Below are 18260 nucleotides of genomic sequence, written 5' to 3' on the forward strand. Positions count from 1 at the left end.
GAACTGCCCTGAGATGTACAGATGAACATACAGATTTAATAAATAATAAAAAATATTTGTCAGTTAATGAATTATGGGTAGCAAGTGTGGGCCATTAATGGAATCCATAAAGCTCACCCCTGAATTCTTCCCCATTTTACCTTACTTGTGCCCCATAGGGAACCTTATTAAACCAGGAGCTTGAGTGGCCAGCAGAAAATGTGAAAGGATTCTGACCCCTTCGGTTCCCCACCCCACGATTCAAGCACAAATGCATTTTACTTTTTACTCTTTTTTTTTTTTTTTTTGTAAATTGCCTTTTCAACCACAATATTGCACAATGCTGCCCGGATGGCTAATCCTAGAATGAATAATTAAAAGGTGGCAAAACAAGATAAAGTATAACAATGTTTGACGCAACAACCCCAAAGCATCAGGCGGCATGGAGCGCTGTTCCTTAGGCACCTCAAATGCCCTTCGAGAAGGCAGTGGCCTTCACTTGTCTTCTAAGCCTGGTTACATAGGGGCCAAATATTCTTTGAGGGGATAAGTATGTAAAGAAGCAGCAGCAGATATTGAAGGTAGCAGTGGTGGCTGCCCGCCCAAGATCTCATATTCTCCAGCTCACTGCTCACCTAGTGATCCAGGTCCAAAAGCATCACACACACATGCAAAATCATGTCCTTAACCCCCTGCTTTTACACAGTTCTTATGCCCCAGATTCCATATAAGGTGGTCTGTCTCCAATGTAGTGCCCCACTGACTCTCTGACTGCCCCCCGTTCTCTACATGAGACTGTGAGCTTCATCCCAGAAGTCAGGAGCATGTGCCTTCTCTGAGACAGATGTCCCAGCAAGATTCTAGACTTCCTGCCTGCGTTCTGTGTCACTTGAGAACACAGGCAGAAGCAGAATCCTTGCTGGTTCTGCTAGTTTCACAGCCTGTGAAGTGCTCCCCCCTCCCACCACCTTCTGAGCTGTAAACATCTGTTTTGACACACCGCAATAATGATAAATTTCACAAGAAACTTTCAGATGGTTCTCTGCCAGCCTTGCGCTTCGCTTTTTCCTAAGCAAGCCTTTGACCCATGAAATATACTCAGAGTCAAGTGTGGATTTCATGCTCTTTATTCAGCTCATAGTAGTGAGGAATGCAGTTCCCCCAAAACATCTGCTTTATATATACTATTTACACAATGGGCCCCACGTGATTGGCTAATTCCGGGATACTCCTGTATGCCAATCGGGTTGCGGATTCACTTCCACCTGGAGCTGGATTGGGTGGCTTCTGCGGACCAATCAGCCTGCTGCATTCTGAATCCTATTGTTCTAGGACCAATCAGACTGCTGCATTTTGGATCCTATTCAACTCAGTACATAACAACCCACATGACTTGGACTTCTTCCTTAGCAAACGTCTAGGAAGTACCTCTCATTTCTCTTTGATAAATGCTGCATTACAAATTAATTGAAGCCACAGCTTTTAAGCAGATAATTAGCTGATCACCTCATCAGCAAGTTAATAGTTCCCAAAGGTACATAAAGTGATTATGGATCAGCTCTCACTCAAAAGTGTAGTAGGCTTTGCAGATGAAGAAATATCATTGGAACAGTTCATTATCCCGGAAGAGCTGTTCTGTTTGCTGTTTGTTGCTGCTGTGTTTACAGCACCACCAGGCTCCAGTTCATTCTCAACCAAACTTCGATATACTGGTAGATATGAACTGTGGAAAGGCTTTCTTCCTCAACTTCAGTGTTTCCTTGTAGTTACACACCATTCGAAGCATTCCTGTTGATGGAATATTTATTTGCCTTCTATTAGTTTGTGACTTCTTGCACGTATTATATGGCTTTTGTTTTGTTATAAAAATTAGGTTCAACCCCAGAAGGGAGTCCACGAACCCGGGGGAGAGCCTTAGTAGGGCTCCCCTCCTCTCAAGAGCACTTATGAATAAATAGAGACGATACAGAATCTCCCAAAGCAAGGCGATAGCCCTTTATTAGAAACTGCTGCAGCAGGGTGTCTTGCAAGCAAAAGACCTCCAACAAAGGCGCACAAGCTCCTATATAGACTTTTGAAATTGCCCCCGTCCAGCTCAAGACCACCCATCACAAATTGGGAGGGTCTGTTAGCAGTGATCTGAGCATCCTGGATCCTGCCCCCTGCCTCCTCTTGCCCTCTACCAAAAACCCATCAAGTGAAGCAAAATATATTTACCGTACATTTCCCTATTTCCCAGCCAAGTTAATCACACCCTTTTGTCTGGCACTCAGGTATCAGGATGCCAGAGATTATCACTCAGGCAGAGGGCTGCTGAGTAGCTGGAGGGGCAACCCCCCCCCTTTGTTCCTGAGACAAAGAAATACTTGGTCAGTTGGGAGTCAAAATGGAGTGAGGCCTGTCTTCCTGTGCTGTTTTTCAGACATGTGGCCTTATTTGTTTTGGTACATTAATAACAATTATTATATATAAATAAAATACCTTAAAATTCTTACAACAGTTTATGAATTAAGAAACAATTGATAGTGTTTCATAAATATTGCCAATACATTATTAGCCCACGTGTTGCCTTTTGTTGATCACATTTTAATGTTACACCAATAATTTATGTGTTCAATAGGTAGCCCACTGACTAGAAATGTTAGTGTTCCTGATTGGTCCACAGGGAAGGTGGGAGGAGTTATCATAGGACACACCCACTCACCCAGTGGATTTATTACCTGTCTACATGACTCTTATTTTTGCAATGCCAATTTGGCCATGCAAATTGGCCCTAAACAGTTGGATCTTAATAATGTTTAAACCCAGAGGTACCAGGGGCTCTCACACTACCTGCTAGCAGCATTGATGTTTATCTCTTAAGACACTGTTCTTAAGAAGCCTCCTTGCTATGAGAGAGGTGAGTAGCGATTTGCGAGACACTGTGGAAGAAGTGGCGATGATTGAATCCTAGAACACAGTGAGTTTAATCCTGCTGAACAGATCAAACCCATCATTTCGGGGGTGGGGAGATGAAAATCCTTGAATTTAGGTCATTGAATCCAGCCTGGACAAAATTACATTTTTTAAAAAAAAGTTCTGGTCCTGCACACTTCTCATCTTTTTCCTTGCATAACCGGAGCCATGCCTGCAATCGTGGCTTGATGGAGCTGTAACCGACTCCTCTATGCCTTGGCAGAAGTTTATTAAAAGCTGTGCAGAGGTTCGACTGGAGCACTAGGCCTGCGTCTCTTAAGCAAACTGGCAAAGATTTGTGTCTTTTACTGAAGCTCTTGCGGGAGGAGGAGTTAGTGTGCATTTTTATGGCATTGCCCAGTACCATCCCATGTCGTGGGACTGGAGCTGTGGGACCACCTTCTGGACACTGGCATTGTAGTAGTTCACCTGGATAAGGTAAAGGGCAAAGGTGGGGCTGTGCAGGTACAGCAGCAGGAACTCTGGACTGGCTCCTCCAGTGTTCCCATACAGCCCTGCGCTTGGCCTGCCCCAGGTAAGATAAAGTGCTACCAGTGTTTTTTAGGGTGAAGGATCTTCCCCACCACACTCGGCATTCCTTCCTGGCACTCCTTCCTTCTCTGGATGGTAAGAAAGCCCAGGACCATTGTTACTGGATTTAGTTTCCTAAGGGATAGAAGAAAGCGCTGGAGATTCAAACCATCTCTGTGATGTTTGCTTTCTTTCAAGATCGGAGCATCAGTGGAAAGAAAGCAATGTTTGCTTTCTTTCAAGATCGGAGCATCAGTGAAGACCAGGCATCCACAAAGGCAGAAGAACCCCCAGGAGCGGTACTTGGTTCACCTCCCCAGCTGTACTCCTTGGGTGCTTCCAGGCTGTTTCTGTTTCGTGCAAATCAGTGACTTACCAGCAAATTCAGGTTACACAACTGAAGTTGATTGGCAGCGCTTGTGCAACAAACCCACTTCTCCCAAAATATTTTTTTATTTTTTGCAGTAACTAAATTAAAACTGGGAAGTGTGGGATAACACTTCTGGCAACTCCTGCAGCCAAGCTGGTGCCAAACGTATTGCTCTGCTTTCCTTTGGACCATATCAGTGAGGCCGAGACGGGGTGGGTCTAATCATCTCGGCAGCCCAGGACCTCCATACACACTGCCCTGGCTTGCGACCCAGGGAGATCCTCTCGGTGCTGCTAACACAATGGTTTGACTTCACCCCCAGAGGTGCGCTCCATTGTCTCTTGAGGCAGAAGGATGCCAACAACAAAGGTGTATATTAGAAGAAGTGCATGCTGATTGCTGATACATTTTCACGAGGATTTAAAAACTATTTGTTAATTGCTGCAGAAATGTGGAGAACCGAATTTAAGATTGGAGATAATGGGGAAATGAAATTGACAGATTAATAATAATAATAATAATAATAATATTTATTATTTGTACCCCGCCCATCTGGCTGGATTTCCCCGGCCACTCTGGGCGGCTTCCAACAAAAATCAGATACAAAAATATCACACATTAAAAACTTCCCTGAAAAGGGCTGCCTTCAGGTATTTTCTGAATGTCAGGTACCTAGTTGTTTATCTCCTTGACCTGTGATGGGAGGGCGTTCCACAGGGCGGGCGCCACTACCGAGAAGGCCCTCTGCCTGGTTCCCTGTAGCTTTGCTTCTCGTAGTGAGGGAACCGACAGAAGGCCCTCGGCACTGGATCTCAGTGTCCGGGCCGAATGATGGGGGTGGAGACGCTCCCTCAGGTATACAGGACCGAGGCCGTTTAGGGCTTTAAAGGTCAGCACCAACACTTTGAATTGTGCTCGGAAATGTACTGGCCTGTGACTTGCGACTACCAGCACATCCCTGGTGCTCCTTCTGCAAACACTGTTCGACCTGGGGCTGTATCAAGTAAGGTTGTACGTGAAATGACCTTGCCCCAATCTCCGAACATCACAGCAATAGCTTTTCTGTCTCCTCCTCTGACATAAGACACTTCAGGAGAGCCAGCTCAGACCCTTAGCTGCAAATTACTGAGAGATGCACACTCCCACTTACCCTGTTGGACTCGTTTGGATGGAGACCCAACCGTTTATTTATGTGCAGCTGTCAAGTGTCATGTTTGAAAAATGCCTGCATTTCCCACTGTGACACCTCATCAAGGAGGCCACCAGGGAGGAGGCTGCAGTGGCTGTTCCCACTGCTTCCTGTGACATATATCATGGGACAACCAGCTGGTGCAGCCCTGTAAGCACAGGAACATCCTGTTACACCTGTCTAGGTCATTCGTGTGGGGATAGGGAGGCTATATGCTGTGTCGTGCAGGCCTCTGGGCAACCTTGCACCATGTGGATTTGTGGCAACTAGGCTGCCTCGCTATGAACCAAACAGAACTTCCAAAAAGGGATGGATGCTGGGGTTTCAGAAGGAGGCATGAGGCTCTGAGAGGGTTGTGGAGTCCTCCCATCTCTTTCCCAAAGCCTAGTTTGCACCCTAAACGGCCTTGGCCCAGTGTACCTGAAGAAGCGTCTCCACCCCCATCGTTCAGCCCGGACACTGAGGTCCAGCTCCGAGGGCCTTCTGGCTGTTCCCTCCCTGCCAGAAGTGAGGTTACAGGGAACCAGGGAGAGGGCCTTTTTGGTAGTGGCGCCTGCCTTTTATAATGCCCTCCCATCAGATGTCAAGGAAATAAACAACTATCTGACTTTTAGAAGACATCTGAAGGCAGCCCTGTTTAGGGAAGTTTTTAATGTTTGTTGTTTTCTTGTTTTTTTTTAATATCCTGTTGGAAGCCGCCCAGAGTGGCTAGGGAGGCTTTGGGAAAGTAGGTGGGAGGGTTTTAGGACCTGGCCAGAGCCCTCGTGCCTCCTTACCCACCTTTGGGAAGGCAGCATGAGCGCTGGGGGGGGGGAGCACCAAATTTTGGCCTCCCGTAGGACGCTATAGTACTCATGTCCATCACTGACAAATCGTCCATTTAGTTTATTTGCAGGGAGGCAATGCAGCAATTAATATCTATCCTGGTCTGCTTGCACAGAAGTTGTATGTATTCCCATTTCTCATTGATTCCTTCCTTTTCAGTTCATTTCCTGTCACTTTCCTAACAGCAAAGAGTCCATTTTAAAAAGGTGGACTTGTTGTGCTAGGGCAACAGAGTGCTTTAATCCACTTTGATTTGGCACACCTAAACTTTCCCAGTATATGCTTGCATCCCTCCTGCATAATACCAACAGTCTCAAAGCTGTCACGGGGAAGGGGGCATAGGTAAGCAGTAAAGCATCTGGGTTGCATGCAGAAGGTCATAGGTTCAATCCCTGGCATTTCTGACGAACAGCTGGCAGGCACTGTAGATAATGTAGATAATAGATGAGCCAACTTCTGATGGGTTGTATCAAACTAGCTTCTACTCCGAATAGACCCAGAGTAGACCTTAGTTAGCAATGCCTATTAATTTCAGTGGGTCTACTCTGTTCCTATGGAGGGGAAATTAGGTCTGTAACCAGAGATGCCATTGAATAAAATAGGGGGGGCTGGTATACCCCACCCCAAACAATCGATAGTAAGACATGGCACATACACACCATTTGAATGGCAATGCCCATCAACTTTGGAGGGGTGGCCCCCTCAATTATTTTAGGGTGTGTGAAGGGACCTCACCTGCTAGGAGTTGGCTTCTATGCCTCTGACCATGCCTAAGTATGCTTGCCTATCAGAAGGTCAGTGGTTTGAATCTCCGTGACAGGATGAGCTCCCGTTGCTCTGTCCCAGCTCCTGCCAACCTAGCAGTTTGAAAGCACACCAGTGCAAGTAGTTAAATAGGTACCACTGTGGTGGGAAGGTAAAAAGCATTTCCATGTGCTCTGGTTTCTGTCACGGTTTTCCACTGCGCCAGAAGATGTTTAGTCATGCTGGCCACATGACGCTGAAAGCTGTCTGCGGACAAACACCAGCTCCCTCGGCCTGAAAGTGAGATGAGTGCCACACCCCATAGTCGCCTTTGATTGGACTTAACTGTCCAGGGGTCCTTTACCTTTACCTTTTATGTATAACTGAAAGTACAGCATATTCTTCTTCTGTTTACCCCTTTTTGTTTCCCTCATGTCCAACATGAGATATTAAGCTCCTTAGGGCAGGGACCCATCTTTCTGCCCTCTGTAAAACTCCACGCATGCTGATGGCACAATACACAAAGCAACAGATAGTGGGTAATTCTGGGGTAGATAGTGAATTTGGCTCTGTGTGCAGCAACTTCACATACAGTGCTGTTGTGCTAAGGGCTTCCCATATGCATTTAGTTGGCCCCTAAGTGGAACTGGAGGTGCTGGAGGAGACTCTTGAGAGTCCCATGGACTGCAAGAAGATCAAACCTATCCATTCTCAAAGAAATCAGCCCTGAGTGCTCACTAGAAGGACAGATCCTGAAGTTGAGGCTCCAGTACTTTGGCCACCTCATGAGAAGAGAAGACTCCCTAGAAAAGACCCTGATGTTGGGAAAGATGGAGGGCAGAAGGAGAAGGGGACGACAGAGGATGAGATGGTTGGACAGCGTTCTCGAAGCTACTAACATGAGTTTGGCCAAACTGCGACAGGCAGTGAAGGATAGGCGTGCCTGGCGTGCTCTGGTCCATGGGGTCACGAAGAGTCGGACACGACTGAACGACTGAACAACAACAAAGTGGAACAGATGCTGGACTAGATGAAATCAAAGGGTTTCCTTATGCTTCTGCGTGTGTTTGTGCAAAGTATACTTCTTCCTCTTGTGGAAACTGCAGGAGGTCCCAATGTATGACTTAGTGCACTCATTCCCTTTCCATTCTTCGTTCTGTATTCCGGGAGATGCATGACAACGGTCTCTGTGATTTTAGTGATGTGGATTGCTTCAGGCACATTTGTTGCAAGATGTCATATGTGCCGTCTGAGAAACAGGGAGGGTGCAAAGCCAGGAACCAATGTGCTCAGGGAAGAACCAGCATGCAGCCGCATTTAGGCCATTTGCCTGGGATCTACATGGAGGACACTAGGCTGGCTTCCCTAAGGCACTTCTTTTTTTTAAAGAAGAGAAAAGCTGGTCATTAAAATGTAAGCAGAGTCCTGAGGGTTTCCCTCCAAGCACAGATAGAGCCCCCGCCCCCATCCCTGAATCCCCTTAATGGGATTGGGAAATGAATGGACAAACACCAATCACACCTCAGGGTGTAAATGGGATTAGATGATTAACTCTCAGTCAGTGGGCAAGCTTTGTCTTAGCAAGCTTTGTCTGAGCTGGGCAAGCTTTGTCTGAGCTCCAAAACTGGGCTGAGGTGTGTTTCTCTTCCTTGCCAAGAAATTGGACATGGAAGCCCTGGTCTGAATCTTGCCTCTCCTTTTTTTTAATTGTTTTTATTTGATTTTACAAATATAAGTTCATAAGAATACCAAATACATATCCATATAGAGAGATTTCTCTGAATCTCGAGACTCCCCCCCCCCCCCCAATCTCCTCCATGGATCCTATTGTCAACATTTTCAGCTGCTGCATATTATTTAATAATATATATATTATATCTATCCATATAATCCATACTGTTTGTTACATTACAAGTGAGATTAAAACCCTGCTAATGTTTTCATCTGCTTACAGTGGTCTGCTAAATAAATTATAAATGCTTAATAATAATAATAATAATAATAATAATTTATTTATACCTCGCCCATCTGGTTGGGTTTCCCCAGCCACTCTGGGCAGCTCCCAGACATGATAAAACATCAAACATTAAAAGCTTCCCTAAACAGGGCTGCCTTCAGATGTCTTCTAAAAGTCAGATAGTTGTTCATTTCCTTGACATCTGGTGGGAGGGGGTTCCACAGGGCGGGTGCCACTACCGAGAAGGCCCTCTACCTGGTTCCCATTCTTTCTTGAAGTTTTTGTCTTCTTGGTTTCTGAGCTTTCCCTGTCTCTAGTGCCTGCCAAATGGATTGATCTTAAAGGTGGGCCAGAAAACAGGACCCCTGAAACCAGCCTTAATGAAACTAATTAGGATAGGAATGGAGAACCTGGTGCCTTCCATTCATTACAGTTCCCAGAATCCCATATTATTTCTTACGCTGGACGGGGCTGACTGAAGGAAATGCAGGCCAGCAACATATGGAGGGCCACAGGTTCCCGCTCCCTGCTTTAGGGCTTTAAAGGTCAGCACCAGCACTTTAATATGCCAAGCACCATTTAATGGTGATTATCAGGGGAGCTCACAAGCAACAATAGAACATAATGGGGAAAAGCAGCAATGAAAGAGCAGGCTCAGTAAACCATTAGAAACCAAGGAGTTGCATACAATGTTAGTCATATGCAGAATGGACCCATTGCAATAAATAGACTTTACTAATTGCAATCCATCAATTGCAATGGTCTACCAGACACACCATGGACCGCTGAACAAAGCTCTCGGACCATAGTTGGGGAACCCCGGGTATGCAGCATGTATAGTATGCTATGTATAGTATGGTGTACATATAGAATAGAGATAGTGTATAGTATGTTTTGTGCGTGTTAGGTAAAGGTAAAGGACCTCTGGACAGTTAAGTCCAGTCTAAGGCAACTATGGGGTTGAGGGGCTCATCTCACTTTCAGGCCAAGGGAGCCGGCGTTTGTCCACAGACAGCTTTCCAGGTCATGTGGCCAGCATGACTAAACCGCTTCTGGCACAATGCAACACTGTTACAGAAGCCAGAGCGCATGGAAATGCCGTTTACCTTCCCGCCGCAGCTGTACCTATTTATCTACTTGTGCTGGCATGCTTTCGAACTGCTAGGTTGGCAGGAGCTGGGACAGAGCAAGGGGAGCTCACCCCATCGCAGGGATTCGAACCGCCAACCTTCTGATTGGCAAGCCCCAGAGGCCCAGTGGTTTAGACCACAACGCCACCCGCATTCCTTGTTAGCACACTGTATATGCTATGCTGTGTATAGTATGGTGTACATATAGAATAGAGACAGTATATAGTGTGTTGTATGCAGGATTGCACACTGTAGCTCCATGGCAGTGCATTTGCTTTGTATGCAGAAGGCCCCAGCTTCAATCCCTGACCAAGACCCTTGCCTGGAACCGTAGAGAACTGCTGGCAAGCCTGGGTAGACCAAGCTGAATGAGGTGGTCCAATAGTCTGGCTCAGTAGAAGGCAGCTTCCTGTATTCCTAATCATGACTAGGAATTCCCCCATGTGACATCGCATGTAGTTTGGCCCGAAGACCTCCGTGTACGATGGAAGGTGTGGTTTGGAAAGGGCCATAATCTCCTACCTGGGATCTTTCTCTCCACTAAAATGGAAGTCTGTATTACGGCAGGTCGCAAGCAAGATGCTTCAGCTCGAATCATTTTAACCTGCTCATTTAAAACTGGATCTATAAACCTCCACTGACAACTGGAATGAGAAACTCATGTAGCACAAAGCCTTGCACTTTCAAACAGCGTGCGTCAGAAGAAAATAAATTCCTCGGCAGTGCTAGCTTGGCTGCTCTCCGACCCGGTTCAGGGTAGAAACGTATTTTACCTCTTGTGTGGGATAACTTTTCACAGGGCACACTGAATCTGCTGTGCTTTGCACCTGTGAGCATGGACTCTGGGCCTCTCCATGCACTCTTTATGTTGTGGCAACGATGGTACCAGGGCTGTAACATGCAACCCCTCTTTCAGTATGCTTTGCACCTGCAAAAGTGGCCGGTCATCCTGCTTCACTTACAATCAGCTCATGGCCCATAGCTTCCTGCATAAACCCTGTAGCTTTTGTACCACAAATGATCTAGGGCACAATTTCCCAAAGTTTGGTCTCCAGCTGTTTTTGGACTACAACTCCCATCATCCCTAGCTAGCAGGACCAGCGGTCAGGGATGATGGGAACTGTAGTCCAAAAACAGCCAGAGACTCAATGTTTGGGAAGCCCTGTTCTAGGGTTTTTCTAGCTGTTATTGTGCTGCAGTGCATGAGTGCCCCCCCCTCGAGACGCCAATAATGCCATAACATTAGGAAAACATTACAATAGCGTGTGGATGGCCTAGTTCCCGCAACTCCATTTTTTGAACCTGTGCATGAAGTTTGCGACAGCAGCCAGGTTTTCAAGCCTCTTGTGGCAAAAAAAGAAAATAAATATTGTACCTTGGATCTTGAACGGCTTAGTAGCTGAACAAATTGGCTCCCAAATGCTGCAAACCCGGAAGTACGTCTTCCGGTTTGCGAACGTTTTTCGGAAGCCGAACTTCTGACGCAGCTTCCGCGACTTCCAATTGAGTGCAGGAAGCTCCTGCAGCCAATCGGAAGCGGCGCCTTGGTTTTCAAATGGTTCCGGGAGTCGAACTGACTCCCGGAATGGATTAAGTTCAAGAACCAAGGTAACACTGTATGAGAAAACTGTAAAGGCACCTTGCAACGATCTACGTTATATCTTTAAATTGTGGACACAGGTGAATAGAATGGAGTACTCTGGAGAAAGGCATGGCTGACTGGAACATGCAGGCTGTCTCCAAACTGCAATGCTGAGTGGCGGGTTCAACTTCTTGTTTGTTTAAAATTTACTTTTGAACCAAATATTGGCGTCATGAACTGGTGGTGGCAGGAGGGAGTTTATTTTTTTGCTGCTTCTAAAAACAATAGCTCTGCCATTGCAAGGGGAACACAAGGCATTGTGGCAGTTGGACCATGAAGAAGAAGAAGAGTTTGGATTTGATATCCCGCTTTTCACTACCTGAAGGAGTCTCAAAGCGGCTCACATTCTCCTTTCCCTTCCTCCCCCACAACAAACACTCTGTGAGGTGAGTGGGGCTGAGAGACTTCAGAGAAGTGTGACTAGCCCAAGGTCACCCAGCAGCTGCATGTGGAGGAGTGGAGACACGAACCCGGTTCCCCAGATTACGAGTCTACCGCTCTTAACCACTACACCACACTGGCTTTCTTTAGCAAAAGAAAGAGCGTGTTTCTGGGGGAGCAAGAGAGACTTTTACTGCTGCTAAGTGGATAGTCCGTCCGAATTAGTCTGGCAAATGCCTTCACTTAAACGAGCCTCGTTCCAGATGCATTTTTACTCACAGCGTGCATCAGCAGGGGCTGCAGTTAATCACATTGAATCAAATTGCACATTTAAACTATTAGATTATGTTAAACTTAATCTTCTCCCTGGAGAGGAACATTAACTCTTGGCAGTGTGCTGTCACCCACATAACAAGACAAGGACAATCCAAGAGGAAAGATGGATTCTGCTTGTCTCAGCTATTTGGGCTTCCTTGCCCTTTCAGTACCTGGTGACATCCAGATGTTTTGGACTACAACTCCCATCATCCCTAGTCTTTTATTTCTAAAATTTTTTTTGGGGGGTAGTTCTTGTTTATTCTGTTTATTTTCTCAGGAGACATGTACTAACTACTCATTCTTTTATAACTGTTCTGTCTTATCCCTGAGAATTTATATGTGATTCTCCACAACTTCTACCAAACCCAGCTTGGTATATTTCCCCTGATGTTCTGGGCCCATTGAATAATATATTCCTTAACCAGTTCTAGCTCTGTATCGTTTCTTCAGTAACAAATGATACATTTTCACCTATCTGTGTTTGCCTGCTTCTGATTACTGCTTTCTTAAAATCAGTTACTGCTCTAATTTGATTAAAGGTGGTGATATAATTCTTGCCACCGAGAGCAGGTTTGAAAGTCTTCAAACCACAAAGTGTTTCTGCCTTGTATCCATGACTTAGCCTCTAATTATGCAATTATATTCCCCTGAGTAATTAATTCCTGGATTGTAAATAATTCATTTACAGCTTAAATTTGGGGGGGGGATCTGCAATTGATTCCAAAGGAGAGAGTTCAGAGCTCCACAGCTTTTTATAACAAACCCATGTCCAAAAAAATAATAATGGGGGGGGGGGGAATGCGAACAGTAGAAAAAATATTCTTAAGTGGTGCAATTTGTATTACAGCTATGGAAAGGTAATAACATTGGTCTGGAACTCTCTGCACCTGTTTTGTGTCCCATTTGTTTCAGATGCAGACATGTGATGCTGGACACATCCTGAAGAAAGCTCTTGGGTCTTGAGCTCCTTTGCCACTGAAGCACCACAGTTTTATTTTCTCCCATGCTGTGGTCCTGTGTGATGCCTCTCATAGAATCATAGAATTCTAGAGTTGGAAGGGACCCCAAGGATCATCTACTCCAACCCCGTGCAATGCAGGAATATGCAGCTGTCCCATATGGTAGGGTTGCCATATGTCCTGGAAATCACTGAAAATGTGGACTTATGGCAGCCTATGCCGGAAGTGTAGATTTTGGCCATCTTCATTAAAAATAGTTCAAAAACTAAAAACTCTCAGAATCTCTATACCTAAAATGCCTAACAAAAAAGCCTCTGGTTTCCCCCCCCACACACACAAATGTCCTCTTGAATTTGTTTCCCCTCCCACAGGACCATCTCTGGTCCATGGTTTTGAAAGGTCCCAAGGTGCGAATGAAGCATTATTTGTTTTCCTCCCACTTCCTGTACGCTTTTTAAAACTTTCATCACCCCACCCTAGCCGCATTATTCAGAAAGGTGTGGTATAAGGAAATGTTGTCTGATTAAATACTTAGAAATCTGGACAGACTCCTCTGAATTAAGTGGCAGTTTTGCCCTTCAATGTCCAGTGACATTCCCCCCCCCCCAAAAAAAAGTATTTATAGCTCTAATACCATGTTATATGTTGCCAGGAATATGGGAGTTTCCCGAAGCGAGTATTTCCTGTTTTTGTTAGGATTTAGAACTGGTGATTGTGAACCAGTTATAAAAACCAGATCTCTCATAAGGACAACTACTTGTGCATCACTCGAAAAGAGGAAATGCACCAGTGATTTGCATAACATGCCGAGTTATATGCATAGATTCAAATATATAAACTATGGATATAATTTAAGTAGAAATACAATACAGTGGTACCTCTGGTTACGAACTTAATTCGTTCCAGAGGTCCGTTCTTAACCTGGAACTGTTCTTAACCTGAGATACCACTTTAGCCAATGGGGCCTCCTGCTGCCACCGCACCACGAGACAATTTCTGTTCTCACCCTGAGGTAAAGTTCTTAACCCAAGGTACTACTTCTGGGTTAGCGGAGTCTGTAACCCGAAGTGTTTGTAACCCGAGGTACCACTATACGTCACCTTGAGCTCCTTGGAAGAAAGGGGCAGTATAAATACCATTATTAAATGAATAACACTGCTAACCAGATACTAATTGTCATGGGGGGGGGGAGGTCGCTTTCCTGAGTCCTCCCTCCAAGCTGCTAATAATTCACTTAGGCGCTGAACGGGTTATCAGGCTTTATTGGCGTCTTCTCTGGCACCAGCTACAGACATCAAACGGCAGTGTAACCTGCAGTGTGTTCTTCTCCCTCCCCTTGGCAGGTTAACTCGAAGATTTGTAGGGGCTGAGGAATCCTGGCAGCCCCATCACCTGCTCCCACTTTAACACCTGCCTGAGGGGCCCCACCCAGCGATACTTGCTCACAGAATCACTCCTTCATGACATCCCTTCTTTTCTTCTGAAGATGATATTCTAAATGTTGAGACTTTTCATCTTCAAGTAGACCTGGACCATAAACAATATTATTTACTGTAACCATTCTGCAACCAACGATATCCGAGCAAATAAATGACAACACAGGAAATAATACATGAACAATACCTACAAGACTTACTGCAAGATTAAAATACACCATTTAAAATTAAGTCTAATCCTCATAATCCACATAGATTCTAGATACACAGTCAGCATTTCACATCTATAGTCTGCACAAAATCTTATAAACGCCCCCCCCACCCATCCATCTTTCTTAGGCACCAGAACTACAGGACTTGCCCATGGTGAAGTACTGGGTCTAATAACTCCCAATTCTAACATAGCTTGAATCTCATCTGCAACGATGTTGCTCTGAAACACGATTAGGGTGATTTACAATGGGAGGCTAGAACTCTCCTTTCTTAGGGTTCATTGTCTTCATATAGCTGTTTTGGTGCCACCGTCCCGTCCCAAAAGCAGGTGTTGGTTCTTGCCGGTTCTGTGATCCATCCAAACATGGATTACAGAGACAGTGTGATTACATAACAAAGCCAAATCAGAGTAAAGAAAAGGGACTTTAGCCATTCAGTGAAACTGCTAGCACATTTGCAAAGTTAAGCAGGTTTGGTATGGTTTCAGATTGGATTGGGACACACACACCACATTTTGAGATTCCTGCATTGTAGTGGGGTTAGAGCAGATGACCTTTGGGTTCCCTTCCAACTCTACAAACCTGCGAGTCTGTTATTCATTCCCTTTCATGCCCTCTCAACCAAATATATTAGATTTTTAGCTGGTAAAGCTTTCCCCAAAATGCATCCATTTTAAACCAAACAGCTCCAATTTAACCTGTACAGTCGTACCTTGGTTCCCAAACGGCTTAGTTGTCGAACAAATTGGCTCCCGAACGCTGCAAACCCAGAAGTAAGTGTTCCGGTTTGCGAATGTTCTTTGGAAGCCGAACGTCCGACATGGCTTCCAATTGAGTGCAGGAAGCTCCTGCAGCCGATCAGAAGTCACATCTTGGTTTTCAGACAGTTTCGGAAGTCGAACGGACTCCTGGAACGGATTAAGTTCGAGAACCAAGGTACCACTTTATCATGATGACCACTGGTTCTAGTTTATGGCCACTGACGAACAGGGTGTAAATCTAAGAATTACAAACAGGATGTAAATATAAGATCAATCTAGCCTTGAGGGGAAAAAAAACCCCAGAGTAATATCTAAACATTCCAAAGTCATAGTTGGATTAGCATAGGTTGAATTATTTCCATAACAAGATGACACTCAATTTTGGCTTGGAATCACTCTTTGAGCTGCATGACACACTTCAACACAAGCGTCTTCTGGTCCTCAGGCGTGTGTATATTCTGTGGTTTGGCAGATGTGCAGAAAGTACACAGGGTGCTGGATTGGATGGGACAGTGGCTGCCTGATACGCCAGGCTCTTCTTAAATCTGCATAATCTATGGTGGGCTATTCACCTCTCCTTAGCACTTTGTGTTACCTCCCCAGAGGTTTTGTGTTTCTTTTGAAAGCATGGAGTAAACACAGGCCTGACGTAACCGTACCAGCCAGGATTCTGGTACTGAGCAAGTCTCCTGACCTTTTCCAAGTGGTTGTACATTCTTTAGGTGGGGTAAAGTGGGAGCAAGCAACATTCTCTTTGTTCCCCCATCACCTGGGAGTTGCTCATCCCTTTGCATTAACTTCTCTCGAGAGTCAAACAAGTAGGGCATTTTTAATAACTCTGGCTGATGGCCTATCATCCTGTGATGAGTTGCAAATCAATAAATCATGTGCAAAGTGCTGTTATCTAGGCCAGCTCCTATCAGCATCTATGCTCGAAGAACGTTTCCAGTCTACGCTGCCGGAGACTGCCAGTTTTTTTTTTTTAAGAGTTGTTTTTGGCTGATGTTTGTTGTGAGAAAAATCAGATTCCATCTCCTTGTGCCAGTTGAAGGGAATGGAATGTATAGTCTGGCTAGAATTCCCACCACCACCACCTCAAATAGCATTCTCTGCCATCTAGGGCTTTAGGGAGAAAATCTGGGTTCGCACTGCTTGCAAAACAAGCTGCCTGCCTTCTAAGAAACATGTTGCAAAGTGGTGGCATTCATTATTCTCCCTCCTCCCCCCCCCGAAATCTCCTACTTTTTAAGATTTTTCGAACGGATTTTGTGTCACGTAACCCACATCAGTGTCAAGCTTCTAGTCCTCGGGACTTGTGGATTCCATGGTTTCAGGAGTCCTTTGCACTATACAGGTGAAACTCGAAAAATTAGAATATCGTGGAAAGGTTCGTTTCTTTCAGTGATTCAACTTAAAAGGTGAAACTAATATATGAGATAAGACTCATGACATGCAAAGCGAGATATGTCAAGACTTTCTTTGTTTTAATTGTGATGATTATGGCGTACAGCTGATGAGGAACCCCAAATTAACAATTTCAACTTTGGGGTTTTCATCAGCTGTATGCCATAATCATCACAATTATAACAAATAAAGGCTTGACATATCTCACTTCGCATGTCATGAGTCTATCTCATATATTAAACTCCAGTAGCTAACAAAAACAATTGCTTACATAAAAGGACTTTTCAACGATATTCTAATTTTTCGAGTTTCACCTGTAAGTGCTGTTCTAATGTTTAGTGCTTCAGTATTCTCACCTATGTTTTAAATTTTGTGTATTCGGTGTTCTAATTTCTGTAAGCTATGTTGAGTCCCAGATGTGGTGAAAAGTGGGGTATATATTTTTCTAAATAAATAAATTAGGCAGGAGATGCAGATTTTTATATTAACATTCTGTGCCAGATTCCGCATCCTGGTAGTCATAGCCTGAGCAAAATCCACTTTGCAGTTCTGTTTACTTTTACTTTTTATTATTGACACCATGCAGTATTTATTTATTGCAGATGTGGTGGCAGGCACTATACATTACTAAATACAGTCCATATTTTAAAAGATGATGATGATGATGATGATGATGATGATGATGATAATAATAATAATATAAATAATGATAATAATAAATTCCATCCTACACCAAAAACTAAATTGTCAGTGCATGGTGTGTATCTAAGTATTCGAGGTTCTGCCACACACACAAATCACTGCATTTCTGCATCAGTTTTCTTTTCGATGCTTCACAAAAATCCTGCATCAATATTTTCCCTAACATAATGCAATTTTAAATGGTATTTGCACTGTTATAAAAATTAGGTTCAACCCCAGAAGGGAGTCCACGAACCTGGGGGAGAGCCTTAGTAGGGCTCCCCTCCTCTCAGGAGCACTTATGAATAAATAGAGACGATACAAAATCTCCCAAAGCAAGGTGATAGCCCTTTATTTGTTACTGCTGCAGCAGGGTGTCTTGCAAGCAAAAGACCCCCAACAAAGGCGCGCCAGCTCCTATATAGACTTTTGAAATTGTCCCCCTCCAGCTCCATACATTAGAATTACATCACAAATTGGGAGGGTTTGGTAGCAGTGATCTGAGCATCTTGGACCCTGCCCCCATGTCTCCTCTTGCCCTCCACCAAAAACCCATCAAGTGAAAGAAAAGATATTTACATTTCCCTATATCCCAGCCAAGTTAATCACACCTTTTTGTCTGACACTCAGGTATCAGGATGCCAGAAATTATCACTCAGGCAGAGGGCTGCTGAGTAGCTGGAGGGGCAACCCCCCCCCCTTTGTTCCTGAGACAAAGAAATACTTGGTCAGTTGGGAGTCAAAATGGAGTGAGGCCTGTCCTCCTGTGCTGTTTTTCAGACATGT

General features: G+C 44.7%; 1 protein-coding gene across 1 annotated transcript in view; it reads left to right on the forward strand.

The window, feature by feature from the left end:
* ESAM (endothelial cell adhesion molecule) overlaps positions 1-18260 on the forward strand; it is a 72326-nt gene that overhangs the window by 25931 nt on the left and 28135 nt on the right. The gene's annotated exons all lie outside the window — the stretch shown is intronic.

Source organism: Lacerta agilis, chromosome 15, assembly GCF_009819535.1.
Source record: "Lacerta agilis isolate rLacAgi1 chromosome 15, rLacAgi1.pri, whole genome shotgun sequence".
Lineage (NCBI taxonomy): Eukaryota > Metazoa > Chordata > Lepidosauria > Squamata > Lacertidae > Lacerta > Lacerta agilis.